At 38.8% G+C, this 16,998-nt stretch overlaps 1 pseudogene; it reads right to left on the bottom strand.

The window, feature by feature from the left end:
- LOC114270296 (amine oxidase [copper-containing] alpha 3, peroxisomal-like) overlaps window positions 1–4,279 on the bottom strand; it is a 31,689-nt pseudogene extending 27,410 nt beyond the window's left edge.
- Between the last annotated feature and the right edge of the window lie 12,719 nt (window positions 4,280–16,998).

Below are 16,998 nucleotides of genomic sequence, written 5' to 3'. Positions count from 1 at the left end.
TCCATGTACCTAATTTCATGTTTCGGGTCTCATTCCATGTATCGGGTGCCATATTGCCATGTTTCGGGGCTGTTTTGCATCATATTTTGCTACTGAAATTTGCATGCTAGTATGCCATATTCCATGCCTTGCCATGTCTTGTTAGAGTGGCATTTGTGCCTTAGGATCGGTCCTCGGTTTGCGTGCACGTGTGCACGTATTTCGAGTGTCTCATTTTCATCTCATGGCTACTAATGTCAGTGTGGCTGAGGTCCACTCATGTTGGTGTAAGTCCATTGTGCATTGTGTATGCCATTTCATTTCATAGCATTGTGTATGCTAGGTTGCATGTTAGCGCATTGTGTATGCCATGTTACCTCGTGCATCGTGTATACCATTCCATAGCATTGTGCATACTAGGTTATATATTAGTTGCATTCATGCATGTCATGCATATCGCATTGTGTTTGGGATAGGAGTTAGCCCGAGCATGGGAAACGAGGGACGTTTCGTACTTCGAGTGACGGAACGTGTCTCAATTCCCAGTCACCGACACTCCGGATTATCCATGATGGAGTTTAGGTCTTGTTGTGTTTATATGTGCATTCATTTCATATTGAGTCGTGCAATTCGACTCCTTGGCCATCATGCATCGAGATGCGTGATTAGTGGCACGAGGATCAAGGACTACACTCCCTAAAGGGTAGTCATGCATACATATGTGAAAATACTTTGCCATGCCCCTTTCTTGCTCTCTGTTACAGCAAATCAAGAATCAGCAGCCTTCCGAAGCTTGGCACGCATCTCGAGAATAATTGCAAACAGAGGCTAATTGGGACATCGCAGTGGATTTCCGCACAAGGCAACTCAAGCATGCATCATCCATCATCCGGAGCAGAGTTGAGGCAGTCCCTGGCTTACATGCCAATTTATTGCTTTCCTAATTTAATTTGTAAATTAATTAGGGTTTTTGTACTTATTCAGACTGTATTATTCATTTGGGACTGTATTATTTATTCGGACCCTCCGAGCGATGGCACAACTGTAATAAGTGTGCGTGTGTGTGATGTATGTCTTCCAACCCTACGTCTTTCTCCCTTTTATTTACCCGCTTATGATGGTTAGATTAGGGCATGTTTCAATTAGCATACAGTATGATAGCATGTTTGCATTCATTCATCTATTTTTCATGCACCGGGCTCGGCGCATCATACTAACTGCATTGTATTTTCAAATCCAAGTTGAATACATGTTAGCTGTAGCATTTCATATGCCATGTTTAGAATAGCCGAGCCTATATTAGTTGCATTTTTGCATGTGTTGCATTAGGCATTTCTGTATAGTTAGGATCATGCATGGATTTCTAACATAGTTTCTGTTTTGGCTTGGAGTACTCGGTAAGTTTTTATGCTTTAGCATCCTTGCATGCGTGTGAGTGATTGCCATGAATAGCATGCTTACCATGAGGCTATATGCTTATGTGATATAACTGTTTGAATGCCTGTGGGTGAAGGTTGGGTTATTTGGATTGGAACAATTCATCAACTGTGAGTTTTAAGCCCACTAGATAGTGGCAAAATCATGTTTTCTAAGCCCACTCGAGGGTGGCAAATCCACGTCTTAGCCTACTTGCGGGTAACACCATCAAACCATTTTCAAATAAACAAACATGAAATGTTTTGTTCCAATTCAGACGATCCAGTCTATACTTGTATGATGTACGCATCACATAGTAAATCTAGGCTAATAACCGAAATAAGAACGCATAATGTTTTCAAAAATAGATATCATGGTTAGTAGAGGCCGATCTTTGATCGGGCGAACGGGGGTGCTCACGAAGTGACCTTCCCCAATCGTACCCAAGTTCCCGAGCTGAGGCAACTTTGGTGATGACGGACACGTAGCCTTGGGCAAACGAGTCAGGGTTTCCTAAATTTCCCCAAAATAAAACATTTAGGTGGCGACTCTGTATCTGGCAAAGCAGTCCATGTTTGGCACTTCTTTCAAAATCTATTTTCTCAAAACGATTTGCTGGATTTGGACTCTTTGGTTCAGATTTAGAAACCGTGACAATTTTAGAGTCCTGAACTGTAGTGAGCCCAATATCGAACAGAACGGGGGACTCGTTCCTCCCAGGGCGTTCGGGGACGTCTACAGTTGGTCTATTAAACAAATGGATGTTTCTAATGCTTTTCTCCATGGTGTTTTCCATGAGGAAGTATATATGACTCAACCTCCAGGTTTTATTGCACCTTCTCATCCTACTAAAGTCTATAAATTGCATAAAGCACTATATGGACTTAAACAGGCCCCTCGTGCATGGTTCTCCACTTTTTCTAATTTTCTCTTGTCTCAAGGTTTTCTTGCAAGCCATTGTGATTCCTCTCTGTTTGTCAAAAAGACTGCTTCTTCTCTCACTATTCTCCTCATCTATGTAGATGATATTTTACTAACTGGTAATGATCAAACTTACATTCATTCCTTGGTGACTGCTATGAATAAGATTTTTTCTACGAAAGACTTGGGTCTTCTTCATTATTTCTTGGGTATCTCCATTCAATCCTCTGCCAATGGTTTCTTCTTACATCAAGCCAAGTACGCCACTGATATTTTGGCCAAAGCTGGTATGACAAATTGTAAGGCTGCTGCTTCTCCAATGCCTACCAAGTCACCTATTCTATCCACAGCAGATCTTCCTTTTGATCAACCTGCTTTGTATCGAAGTCTTGTTGGTGCCCTTCAATATTTGACAATCACACGCCTAGATCTTGCTTTTGCTGTGAATTCTGCTTGTTAACATATGCATTCTCCTTTGGTTAGCCATTTTAATGCAGTCAAAAGATTGCTGAGGTTTCTCAAAGGAACTCTTAATTGTGGTCTACAGCTTCAACCAGGTCCTCTCACTCTCAATGCTTTCTCCGACTCGGATTGGGCTGGCAATGCTCTGGATCGCAAATCTACTACTGGGTTTTGTGTTTTTCTTGGACCCAACTTGATTTCTTGGTCTGCCAAGAAACAACCCACGGTTTCTCGATCTTCCACTGAAGTTGAATATAGAGCTCTTGCTCAAACTTCTGTTGAACTTAGCTGGCTTGGTATGCTTCTCAAAGATCTACATATTGAAGTTGATTATCATTATGTTCGCGAGCGTGTGGTTTCCAACAAATTGATTGTCAAGCACATTCCTACTTTTGATCAACTTGCAGATATTCTTACTAAACCTCTTTCTACCTCCCGATTTCAATTTCTTCAACACAAGCTTCTGGCTCATTCTTCCCCTATCAGCTTGACGGAGGATGTTAAGACTATTGAGAATAATCCAGCTCATTCATCACAGCCCAAGCTCAAGTCTCAAACCACAGCTGCCTCACAGCTCAAGCCACAATACATGGCTTCCTCTGCTGCCTCACAGCTCAAGCCACAGTACATGGCTTCCTCTGCTAAGACTGGTTGGACAGTTAGACAGTTAAACGAGTTGTTAGAACTCTAGTTAAAGTGTAACTATAGTTAGTCAGTTAGTTAGTTAAAGTGTAACTATAGTTAGTCAGTTAGTTAGTTAGTTAGATTTGTATCGTTATAAATATGGTGTAAACATCTGTTGATGAATCATTGAATGAAATGAATCAAGTTCTTCTTTAGTAACTCCCTCCACTGGCCTCACATACAAATTCACAGTTCCATCTATGTAAAAACATAGAATCTTCAAAACCCTAGGACTCTCTCCTTCTTCTCCAAACCACCCAACACTGAAAGTTGAACAAACAACATCAGATATATTGAGCCCTCTCTTTTTCACAGATTCCAAAACTGGTGGGTAGGTCATTAGAAGGTCAATTGCAGTTGTTTGTTCATCAAATGTAAATAAAGGGTAGCCATGGCCGGCGTAAATGTGATCAAAGACGATGGATTGAGCCGACAAGTCAACGGTGATTTCGTGGGTATGTTTGTTTAATCAGGTTATGACAAAGGCTCGGCGCGGTGGTGGTGTGGTGGTGGCTGCGGTGGAGAGCCATGAGAGAAGGGTAGGTTTGTTTGGCTCGTCCAACCCTACATATTGAAAAGTTAGGTTATTAGGGTTTGAGTTGTGGTATGAGTTTGTGATGATGGTTTGTACAAGGGTGAACTCTTGAGGAGTTACAGAGTCTAATGGGTGGGGGTGGGGGTGGCTAGCGGTGGTGCTGATGGTGAAGAAGGTGAAGAGAGAGAAGATGAATATTTTTCTCAAAGTTGAAACCTTCATGGCTTGGCTTGGTTTGAATGGAAAACTATGGTGTGTTTGTCATCCCATATATATATATATATATATTAGTGATCCCCACACACAATACAATGTAATGCAATTCAAAAAAAAAAAAAAAAATACTATTACAAAAATAATAATAACAAAAAAATACATATATATGTGTTGTTGAAATAATAAAAGCATTTATTATTAAATCTATAGTTATGGGTTCGAGACCCACCCTTCTCTTTACATATTTTTTGTAAAAATTTCAAATATGAAGACAAAAAGTGTAAAAACCATCCGCAGACTTCACTTTATATATTCAAATAGATATATATATATATATATATAAAAGTTCATAAATATGTTTTCTTAAGTACAGAAATGGGCCTTCATAGAAGCTTACCCACAGATCCAAAAATATAAGAAGCAGAAGTTGGTTTCGGCGAACACTTGTTAATCTGAAATAGCAACACAAATAAAGATGGGTCAATGGAATGCTAGAATCGACATTGACACAAAGAGGACGGTCCGACGGCGAGCTGAATCTGGTGTTGATCATTGCCAAATCCAAGAAAAAGAGAACCAGCGGCCACGGTGGATCAACCAATTACGAGCCAGTCCGGCGCTGATACATGTGAGCAGTGGCTTGAGTCTCGTTGTTGACAGTGCCAGGAGCTGCGACGCGAACAAGCGACGTGGTAGCTGGATTCTTCCTGTTGGCAACAGTTAGATTCTTCAAAGGGGATCGGATCCCTTGGCCCTACTATTTCTTGAGAACTTTTATTACCGGTTGGATCTGCTATATAAGACATGGTATAGACACTCTATTTTGACCGGTCCTAAGACTTGGGTATTTTCGTTTGACCACCCGATGATGAAAATTGGAATATGCTATTTTGTGAATTTCTCAGCAGAAAAATCAAATTGAATCTTTAATCCCAAATCTCACCCATTTTGATCAAATTATTTTATATCACTAATATTTTATTAATTTGTAATATTTTATAATTTTATATATTATTATATAATTTTATATGTTCGTGCGTATTTTAGGTGTTTTGATATAAATAAAAATAATAAAAAAAGAAAAAGAAAAAATAGAAAATAATAAAATAAATCGTTGAGTGTTTTTGGGTGAAAAAAAAAATGCTAAAGAAAACATTTGTGGTGGAGAATGATGAGTTGTTTTGGGTGGAGAAAGAATATGTTTTGAAAAAGACAGGGTGTGGGTGGTCCATAGAGAATAAAAAAAAAGAAGATGCATTATCTCGTTTTCTCTCTGGCAGAGGAACTAGCATGTGGGTGTGGGTAGAAAACAAAAGAAAGGAAAGAAAAAAGAAAAACAGGAGTGGGTGGAATAAAAAAAAAAAATACACTCACAAAGGGGGACCTCTCTCTCTCTAGGAAGATACCAACTTTTCTCTGTCTGGCTCGGACGGGGATGGTCTCTCTCTTTAGTTTGATCGGTGAAAAACACAAAGACACACAGATGCAGCGGCGGCTCCAAGATTTGGTCCGGGATGTCATCCGAATCTCCTGACTGAATTTTTATTATTATTATTATTATATAAATATTAGATTTTAGGAAACAAAATTAGTAATTGAACCCACTAAAATACAATTTTGAATCCATAGTTTTAAATCCTACTCTTTTGAACCCACTATTTGATAGTATTGATAATGAGCTTATTATGCAACGATTTCAAAATATGAAATCTAGTCGTGGTCAATTGTAGAAACTCATGTATTAGCATGTCTTTTTGCTTAAATAATAATATCAATATATTAAAATATTTTTGTTTATAATTTTAGAATTTAAATTAATTTGTTGATTTTTTTTCTCCATATGTGATATAATGATTAATGTGAATTTTCTGTAAGATATATGGTATTTAAGTTTTTGATTGACACTACTGACAAAAATTTATGGAGTTGCCACTGGCACTGGACAGTCGAAGCTGAAAGCAGCAGCGGCGATCTTCAGGAGAGCTGGTGTCGGCACTGGTCAGTGGCAGCGATGGCAGCTCGCCATGGTGCACACTCACAGCCGAAGTAACAGAGAAAGGAGGAAAGAATCGAGTGACGGTAGTCTTCAGTGGTTACAGAAGCAAAAACAGTGCTCTTGTGCGTTGATTTTAGAAACAGGACATGTTGATGAAAATGAAATCTGGGTCTCTCAATTTAGAGAGAGAGAGAGCGCGCTGTGGTGAGTGTGTTGGCAATAAAAAAAAGGAATAAGGATTAGATTTTGTTCTTTCTGTAAAAATAAAATAAAAAAAAAGTGTGTGATCTCGTGGTCTCTCAAATAATAAAGGAGCACGTGTATATATATATATACACTAGTGGGTGGCACACACGATGTGTGTGCAATTTAAATAAGTAGGTGTAAATCAAAACAAAAACAGAATATGCAGCGGATTAAAATGATCAGATCATACCTTCTTGATGATAGAACCTTCTTGGATAAATCACGTGCTTCCAGGAAACTTCTTGATGAACCAACCCAGCAGTGGAGTGATATCACAGATTGAATATCACCCACACTAACCACAGTGTCAAAGACTTGATCGTTGTGTTTTTGGGAGAGAGTCAGTGTATGGGTTGAAACAGACTCAACGTTGTTTCTCTTGGATTACCCATAACCATATAACAAATATTTAATATATTATAATATCTATCCATATCAGTTAAGATACAGATAATATCTAATATATATTATATCTATCTATATCAGTTCAAACTGATAACGTCTGTTTCAAGAGTGGTTATCCTAAATAGGTTTGATTTCAAAATCAAAACCTATTTGGATAAGGATTCAAAATCAAATTTAATGGTCATGCCACATGGGCGCCCATTACTAACATCTCCCACTCGTACATGAGTTGGTATGACACTGCCACATCTCTATCTCAATCTCCCCAAAAACGAACAATCTCATACTAGCCAATGCACCGTGCGACCGCTGAGAACACCTGCATGTGGGAGCTCTATACTAGAAACTCAAAATGAGCCAGCATAGAGACATCAACCCAAAAAAAGAAAAGAAATAGTGTCTCATATACCCCAGACCCATCTAATTACACCGGTCCAAAAAACATCTCTAATCCCTCAAAAAGAGCATGTTTGACCCTCTCAATTCTTGCAATATATTCACACTCAATTCGTCTCTCATACAGAGCGATATGAGTTGCCGGCAGTGAATATACAACAGTGGTGTAATACTAGATGATCTTCCCTTTGCACTCATGCCATTTAGTTTAGAATTGACCGCTTTCCCAGTGATGTCCCTTAAGGCCGAATCATGCATGACCGCAGGCAACATACCAAAGTAGCAGAACATCAACCCCTTACCTTATGACATAGTCAAAAGTCACAAAAGGGTACATAAATGAAAGTCATATCAATAATGACACGTAAGACTCACACGGTGAGGAAGCAGGGATCCATTCTCTCACCTCATTACTCGGTCGCCAAGCACATATAGTATGAATACATGCTACGGTGGAGTAACTCTTCCATAAAGAGTGACGTCATACTCGATACACCGTACAGATATTAGTCTAGTCGCTTTCTAGCGTCTAACCCGAATTCTCTATTTGCTCGCCTTCTAGGCGCCAAATGAGATCTCGCATCTGGCTAATCATAACAGGCACAACATGGAAAGTGGGTACTAACATCCATGTTTGGTCCTTAACACGACCTCATCTTGGTTATAACCAAGGCGACATACATAGTGGATGATTTAAGCCTCTCTTGGCTCCGAATAAAAATAAACCACCAGTCTCATCCTTGTTCGCTCCCAAGCGTCAAGGGCGATTGCTCGTGTGAGTGAGCCAATCTTGCCTGCTGACATCATCATTTGCTAATCATTATGACACAAACCGTAATAGTGTCAACATCCCACCATCTCAAAATAAGTGATCGATTTTAAAAAAAAATTGACCACAGCTTGCGCAATTATAGATTCCAAACATAAGCCTTATCAGCACCTCTTGCGATAAGTATATACAACGGAATCCACCATGTGCGCCTCACATGAAATGATTTAAGATCACTACCTCTTGCGCAATAACCTCTCTAAAGATATTTTTGGTGACCAATTTGCGTTTATTCTTAATGCACCCAACTAGCGCAGATGCGCCCAACTAGCGCATTGAATTTTACAAGGAGCAAATTAAAATGCTTCTAATAAAGCATTTTATCCACAGTCTAATGAGCAAGGTCAATGTCTAAACAACTCAGTTGACCATTTACCAAAGATAACACTTATCATGCCGAATACGCCCACATAGCGTACTTTAGGCTCCCATTACAAAGAAAATCAAGGAATATAGGTCCTCCCAAAGACAATCCGAGGATTCACTCAATAGCTAAGGCTCTGGCTTTTACCGATAGGTAAGTCAATGGATTTGCAATTTTGCATCTAGAATCATTCTAGGATATTCTCTATGTAAGTCATCGAAGACAAACCGAGAATTTTCCTAAAACAATCCCTAAGGATCGTACATCCGAGCATATAAATTACATCACCCATGTCCATCATATCTAAAATAGAGGACTGCCCACCCTAGATGGCGACTACCTTATAAATTCCTGGCTCATAATGACTAAGTAAGGAAAAACTTCTTTTGGACCATTGATCATGCCTCAGTGGTCTTCATCGATCATCGTTGCCCTATCATGGCTTGACGAAATCTAAGAACCACTGTTTGGATAACTGTTTTAGGCTGTAAAAGATTTATTGGAACCAGCAACCTTTTTGCGCTCCTAACTTTTCACCATAAAAGCAGAAGGTAAATCCTTACGGATCTACTTATCCAATTCTCTAATGAAAAAAACGGGTCACAATGTCCACAAATCAATGTTCCGAACTTATGTCAATCATAGCCTAAGTCAAAATAACCTCACTCCCCAGGAGGAAGTCTTCTCATGGTCAACACTTTCCTCAATGGTGCGACCATTCGGTATCTAGCGAGCCTTATGCCTCAACAATGACTATCCAAATTACGCATGACTTTATAACAGTTTTGCGTCATAATGGAAAGTCAACCAAATTATAAAAATGGTTAATCCTCAAAGACTTTGTCTTAAACTGCGCAACATTGATCCACTTTCTAAAAACAGGGGACTAGAGCCTTTGGCATTATCCTAGGCTCTTTATCATCTTGCGGAGCAATCATGAATGTTTCCCTCTCAATCACCCAGTGATGACGTGGAAAATTTTCACATTTGCTACCACGCAACTAAGAATGTAGAGTATTCTGCTCTAATGGAGTAATCCATTAGTAGACACATCGCTCCCACTGTCCCTAGGATATTGGAAATTTCTTTCCATTCTCAACTAGGCTACATAGAGCGCTATGCTTGGAATTCTCCATCTTATAGAGTTCCGAAAACTCTATTCACGTCACCTTTACTAATAAAACTTTATGTGACTTAGTTACACTACCACAAAGATGCTTACCTATATGCACATGACCCGGAGGGTTTGCATGACCGCATATAATAATGCGCCACACGACCCTTTGTGTTTACAAGACAGCATACAATAATGCGCTATAGAACCCTAGGTCTTAACTTCGCAATCTTATGAGAAGTAGAATAAAGATAAGCTGCTTAATGGTTACAGATCGCCCATAGATGGCTCTCTGCTAACCCATTACTCAAAAATGGAGTGTAAAATCTGATATGGAGGGCACTTAGTTAGGGATATAGGCAACAAACTAGTGCAATTCCCAATTGGGAAACATTTTGCGCCATTATCTACCTAACATTAACAATATTTAATTCCTTATCTCTACTACACCAGTGTGTTGTTGAGTACTAGGAATAATCAATGTTCTAAGCATCCATCTCTCTTCACAGAGTTTTTCTGAAAAAATAACTCAAATAGATACTCGCCACCTTGGTCAAAACTAAAAGCACAAAAAACTCTTATCTAATTGATCTCGACCTCATATGTGCAATGTCAAAAATCATCTCAAAACTTTTGACTTATGGGAGATCAAATAGTCTTGACTCAGATGCGTATCGTAATCTATAAATGTGTCGAGATTGAGGCTTAGCTATTGTACCCTCACACATATCTAGTCACAAAATATCATAGTGGACTAAATGCGCCAAAACAAATGACCTTCTGCGGCTTTCCTACTTACTTGTGCGCACCCATTGCGAACAAAGTTACACATTCACATGAGAGCAGGATGTCATAAGCGAGTGGGCCCGAGAAGGCCTACTCAAACCATCGTGTCATCATCTCATTAATGTGATTAAGTATAATAAGCCACTGGTTCATGACCAATGTCATAAACTAATTCCAATCATCTTAATGTGTGAGTTCTCGAAGACAAGTTTTAAAGGTTTAGGCCCAACTAGGTAATGACTCACGACTAAGTCATATTCACTAGATCATAAAAAGGATGTCATGGAGATATCAACTGCGCCTAAGTCGCAAATTTAACTAGTAAGTGCTAATCCCCTGCACCTTCAAGTCAATTTTATTCTCCATACACTTTAATACATCTAGTTGAAAGATGACGATACTCCTGTTGCCATCTCTATTTCTCGCTTCATAGTTACTTGCAATTAATTCTACTATCCACAAGAAGGAGAGAATAAGCTATCAACTATGATAGCTCCTGAAGTAACTTAAGCGCGAATTAGGCTAAAGAGTCTAATTCAACACAATGCTCTTACAAGCGATGCGTTAAATTCTTAGAGTCATAACAACCTTGTCAGCCTTAACCTTTTCATTACTATGCTGCAACGTTTGCGCTTAGTGGTAAATGTTATTCAAAACGTTAGCCTAGTAAAGGAATCACACAAAGAAGCACCTCATCCATGTTTCACACTCAAGTGTGGAAACAGTAAGTGTCCACACTTAGACAAGTTGGCAATGCTAATAGATTTTGCAGCTACTAAGCGCTAATCTTTTCACTCAGTGTTAATAGATTTTGCAGCTTCCAAGCGCTAATCTTTTAACTTCACGTGATATTTCAACGCACACTATTATAGTGCATGAAATTTCGCTCAATCCACTCCCAATAATTGGATAGAGAGCAAAACACTGCTCGTACTGGCTACTCGTCTTACACTTAATGACTAATTTATTTAAGCTCGCATTTCTTGGATGACGTGACTCTTGAATGTTACTTCATCCAATGATGTAACATTATTTACAAGTCAAATTACAAAGTCAATCCGCGCAGCTCATTAGTCAAGATCATATACAGATCTATTGAGGGCTTACTAATTTCATAACTCCAAAACTCGCCAACCAAAACTATGTAGCGTGCCGCTAACTATAGCGCACACATTAGTTTTTATTGTGCCAAACAAGGCAACAAAAACACGGCGACTTTGAGTCATGTTTCCTTACTTTGGCTCAATTAAGGTTTGACCTAAAGTCTCCAAGACTTTTTCTCATCTAAAGAATGGGATTAGTTTGTTCACATTTGAACATCTCTACTAAGTCTAGGTCAACCAAATTAACTTCCATAAGCTAAATCAATTTAGAGAGAAATTCGCATTGGGATTAATTTGATTAGCATAATATAATTTTGCCGCAAAAATCTAAATTAAATAGTGACAATATTACACAAGTCGCAAGATCGAAAATCCGCTATGCTCGTAATCATCTCTTGCGCCACAAGTGATAATTATCCAAAATTTAGTTTAATTTATGCGCAAAATATTGGTTTTCGGGAGTTAATCTACAAAGATTTCTCTCAACCGAATAACCTCCCACTGACTATGGCATATACAAAGCATGATAAATTCCATACAATAGCATTTTAATGTAAATCTACAAATAACTCATGCTATATTTATTTAATAATGGAATTCTAATAAATAAATAAATAATCATGCTCTTCTAATTACAACATATTACAAACCCAAAAAAATATGCTGTATTCAATATTTAAATTATGCCATAACAGAAAGTACATCATCCTGAAATTTTCTGGAATTTTCTGGTATTTTCTGGAATTTTAAATAACTAATTAAACACACATAAAATTAGAAATAAAAAATCCAGAAACTAGTAAACAGAAACAATATTCAGATTATGCCATAATTAAAATGTACATTGTTCTGAAATATTCTGAAATTTTTCTGAAATATTCTGGAATTTTAAATGACTAATAAATACACATAAAATTAGAAATAAAAAATCCAGAAACTGATAAAATGAGACAATATTACCAGTAGATATTAAAACATTTCAGAAGTCCACAATAAAAATTTCAACCCCAGAAAATTAATCATGCAACACCAGATGCATTTTAAAGCAAAAAAAAATGCATTATTAACACAGGAAAAATATTACATATTTTTGTAAAATTTTCAAAATTTTACATAATATAGAAAAATTAATTTTGAGTCTAAGGGTACCAACCATGCTTAAAACAAAGCTATAACGAATAAATTATGGCCAATTAACGCAATTCAGAATTAAAAAAACAAACAAACAGAGCCTTAGAGCCAAGCCAGCGCGGAAAAACGGCTCGGCTCGGCTCGGCGCCGCTCAGCGCAAGTCGGCTCAAGGATCGGCTCGGTGCGCGGCTCAGCCTCGGCTCGGCGCGCGGCTCAGCCTCGGCTCGGCGCGCGGCTCCAGCACGCGGCGCGGGTGCGGGCGCGGGCGGCGCGCGTGCGGGCGCGGACGGCGCGCGTGCGTGGACAGCACCGCCGATGCGCGCGTGATAGCGCGTGCGGGCGCGTCAGCATGGCATCCGGCGCGTGTAGGCGCGTGGAAGCGCGTGGGCGCGCGTGGCGTCGGCGTGGTGGCGCGTGAATGCCACGCGCCGCCTTCCAGTGTGCTGACTGTTCCGATTTTTGTACTGACGGACTCCTTTTTCCAAAATAAAATCATTTATGCTCTTAATCTGAAAAAAAAAATTTCTACAAATATACATGTGTATAATATATACATATACATATAAAAGTATACACATGAGGAAAACACGAAAATATCCATTATTGGCTCTGATACCAATGTAAATCAAAACAAAAACAGAATATGCAGCGGATTAAAATGATCAGATCATACCTTCTTGATGATAGAACCTTCTTGGATAAATCACGTGCTTCCAGGAAACTTCTTGATGAACCAACCCAGCAGTGGAGTGATATCACAGATTGAATATCACCCACACTAACCACAGTGTCAAAGACTTGATCGTTGTGTTTTTGGGAGAGAGTCAGTGTATGGGTTGAAACAGACTCAACGTTGTTTCTCTTGGATTACCCATAACCATATAACAAATATTTAATATATTATAATATCTATCCATATCAGTTAAGATACAGATAATATCTAATATATATTATATCTATCTATATCAGTTCAAACTGATAACGTCTGTTTCAAGAGTGGTTATCCTAAATAGGTTTGATTTCAAAATCAAAACCTATTTGGATAAGGATTCAAAATCAAATTTAATGGTCATGCCACATGGGCGCCCATTACTAACAGTAGGAATAAAAAAAAATAATAATGAAATTAATATTATAATGTGTACTTAGCTTAAGTGGTATGAGTCCTCGTACTTAAACCCATGGTCATGGGTTCAAGCCTTGCCCATCTTTTTGTTTAACTTTTTTTTAAAAAATAAAAAATACTGCCACATGGCATGAGGAGAGTAAAGCTTCAGGACACCATAAGAGTTATGTGTTCACTTTATAATAGTACTAGTGGGTGGCACACACGATGTGTGTGCAATTTAAATAAGTAGGAATAAAAAATAATAATAATGAAATTAATATTATAATGTGTACTTAGCTTAAGTGGTATGAGTTCTCGTACTTAAACCCATGGTCATGGGTTCAAGTCTTGCCCATCTCTTTTTTTTTTAAAAATAAAAAATACTGCCACATGGCATGAAGAAAGTAAAGCTTCAGGACACCAAAGTTCCTGTTCACTTTATAATAGTATAAATAGATATATATAAAGTGAAAAGTGGGCCTGCTATATTCTGTATTCTGGAAAAAAAAAATAAATAAAAATTGTGGCTTTCTGTTGTCAAGAATAAATTATTTTTTTGACTTGGAACAAAAAAGTTGTGTTTTTCAATACTTGGAGAGATGAAAATTTAATTATCAACATTTTGGGTTGTTGGAGCACAAATAATAATAATATTAATAAAGGCACAAAAGTGTGTTTGTCAAATATGGTGGTATAAGGATAAAAGATTCCTTCTTATCATTACTAGTTGACAATCTTATCCATACATTATGAGTCATCAATCTTATTCAAAAGTCACCTGAGGACAAAATATTTCCGAGAGTGTGATGCGAAGCATGGCCGAAGAAATGAAAATATGCATATCTGATAAATTTAAAATTTCTCATACATACAAAGGGCAAAATGTAAGAAGGGTTAACTTGAGCTCACTAATTAATTTGGTCCAATCGAAACCCAATAAAAAAGCCCAAATTTAGTGAGCTTGGAGAAATTATTATCAAATGGACCCAAGTGAATTCTATTAAACGAGTCCATAAGAAAGCCAACAAATTGGGTCGAGGAAGACCTATTGAGCATATATCTCTAAAGCGAGTCTAACAAGCCCATCCAAGGAGACTCAGATCATATGGGCATCCGACGAGGCTAACCATTGTTTTCAGTAAAGATGAAACCCTCAGAGGAGATTCATTCTTCGACGTATTGGCTTAGTCTTGAAAGGGTTCGGAACCACAAACTTATAGACCTATTTGAGCTCGGACTCGAAAGGGTTCGAATCTACGAACCTAGAGATCCGACGTGCTTGGCTTCAAACAGATTCGAACGCAATCTAGAAGTCGCTTCATTAATGAATTCTAGAACACTTGCGGGCTTGGAGCTTTCCGGGATTTACACACCAAAACCATGGACGTAATGGAGTCTGAACCAAGGGCCCAATCTCGAGGATTGTGAGTGGAGATAAATTCACTCTTTGGTTAAACTAGCCTATACTTGGGTCGAGGTGGCACGATCTAAAGGGTCCCTAGGACTTGGTAATATTTGTGGCAGGGCGTTCTCTTGAACTACTCCTGACTCTTCTGAGGCAGGGCGTCCTCTGGGACTACCACTGACCCTTTGGAATGATTGGGGATCATTAGTTATGTGTGGGTAAGAAAAATGGTTCGCCAAGAGGTTGATCTCCTCTTTGGGATTTTTTTCATCCTCGAAGAGGTCACCTCCTTGGATAAGGTGGTTAAAAAGAATATTTCATATGTGCCTTGCACATGAGCTCCATCCTACATCATGAGGTGTTTGTACACAGCACCTGCCCATAACATTACAAGAGATGGATTTTAGAGAGACAATTCATGGGAAAGAACTAATTTCCCTTCTCCATTATCAACCTTTAAAATAAAAGTGGGAGATTCATGGAAGAGCTTTGTTATTATTCTCTCTCTAATTATTTTGCTTTCTCCTTTACCCAATCTCTTATCTCCATAATCTCTTTACTATTGTGTTCTTAGTTGTGACTGTTGAAGAATCTAAACCTCTCATCATTTCTAGAGAATTTGAGTTTTCTTCAAAGATTTTCGAAAATCTTCAAATTTTTCAACAACATTCTTGAACCATTTCATACATTTGGCGACTCCATTAGGGAGGCGGATTGGTTAATGGTCTCAACAAGATCCGAAACCCACACAACTCCAGTGAAGATGGCGGGAGAAGAAGAAGTTTATCAACAAGGCTCTTCCAATGATAGTGATGAGAGGACTCAAGTTCAAGACTCACCTCTCATCCCTGAAGCCATTCAAGGACTCTAACACACTCAACAAGAGATTCTCACGACCCTTCAAAATCTCACCCATACCATGTTGGTGATGGGTTCGCATTTCGCACCATAGATAACAAATGGAGGTCAAGTCTGTGCCGACAAGCATCAACAACTTCATGGTGATTTTCGGAATGGTCAAAACCATCAAGACCTACCCCAAATTCTCTCTGAAGTTGCTCAAAATGGTGTGCAAAATCAAGTGTTAGGAGGAACAAGTCATGGCCAACCTGTGGCTCATGGAGCGCAAAATCACGCAACCGGGGGATCGATCCATGGTCCATCAGTGGTTGGAAGAGTTTTTGGCATGATGAATGGTGTTCCAGCGGTGATGGAAGTTCAAGGAAGGCCCACTGAAATTTCTCTACCAAATGGTATTCCACTCATGCCTAATTTTGTTCCACCGATTGTAAATTATACTCATGTAATGAGCAGGTTTCCTTTGGTTCCCACGTCGAGTTTGCAAGTCCAATCCAATATAGCCACGGCGTGTAATAGACTTTATGTGACCCAATTCAATGTTCTATCATCAAATGGCTTGTCCATAGGTGCCGATGGTCAATATCACCACGTTCCTACACTAATGGTGAATTCTCAACACCTAAATAGCCAAGTCGCTCCAGGCTCGGTCTTTGAGTCTACAAGCCAAGTTTTGGGAATACCACCATCAAGTTCTCTTCCTCAATAATTTCTCACTCTCGCCGATGTGCAAGCCATGTTTGATCTCGAACGGAACAAGAAGACTTTACCCTCTTTGCTTGTTCCAAATGTTAAGCCACCATACCCTATCGAGATGTTGAGTTATCCATACCCAGAGGGACACACAGTGCCGAAGTTCATCAAATTCGATAGCAAGCAAGGAAATGTTCGAGAACATGTTGGTCGGTTCATAGAGACTTTGGAGATTCATGGTTGAAATCATGTCCTCCGACTGAGAGAATTCTCCAAGTCCCTCACCGACCGAGCATATAGTTGGTACGTTAACTTAGCCCCAAACTCTATCCAAAGTTGGACAGAAATGGT

This window comes from Camellia sinensis, chromosome 7, assembly GCF_055761805.1.
Source record: "Camellia sinensis isolate YWXY chromosome 7, ASM5576180v1, whole genome shotgun sequence".
Classification (NCBI taxonomy): domain Eukaryota; kingdom Viridiplantae; phylum Streptophyta; class Magnoliopsida; order Ericales; family Theaceae; genus Camellia; species Camellia sinensis.
The sequence above is the reverse complement of the archived record's forward strand: the minus strand, read 5'-3'. Positions and strand labels throughout refer to the sequence as shown.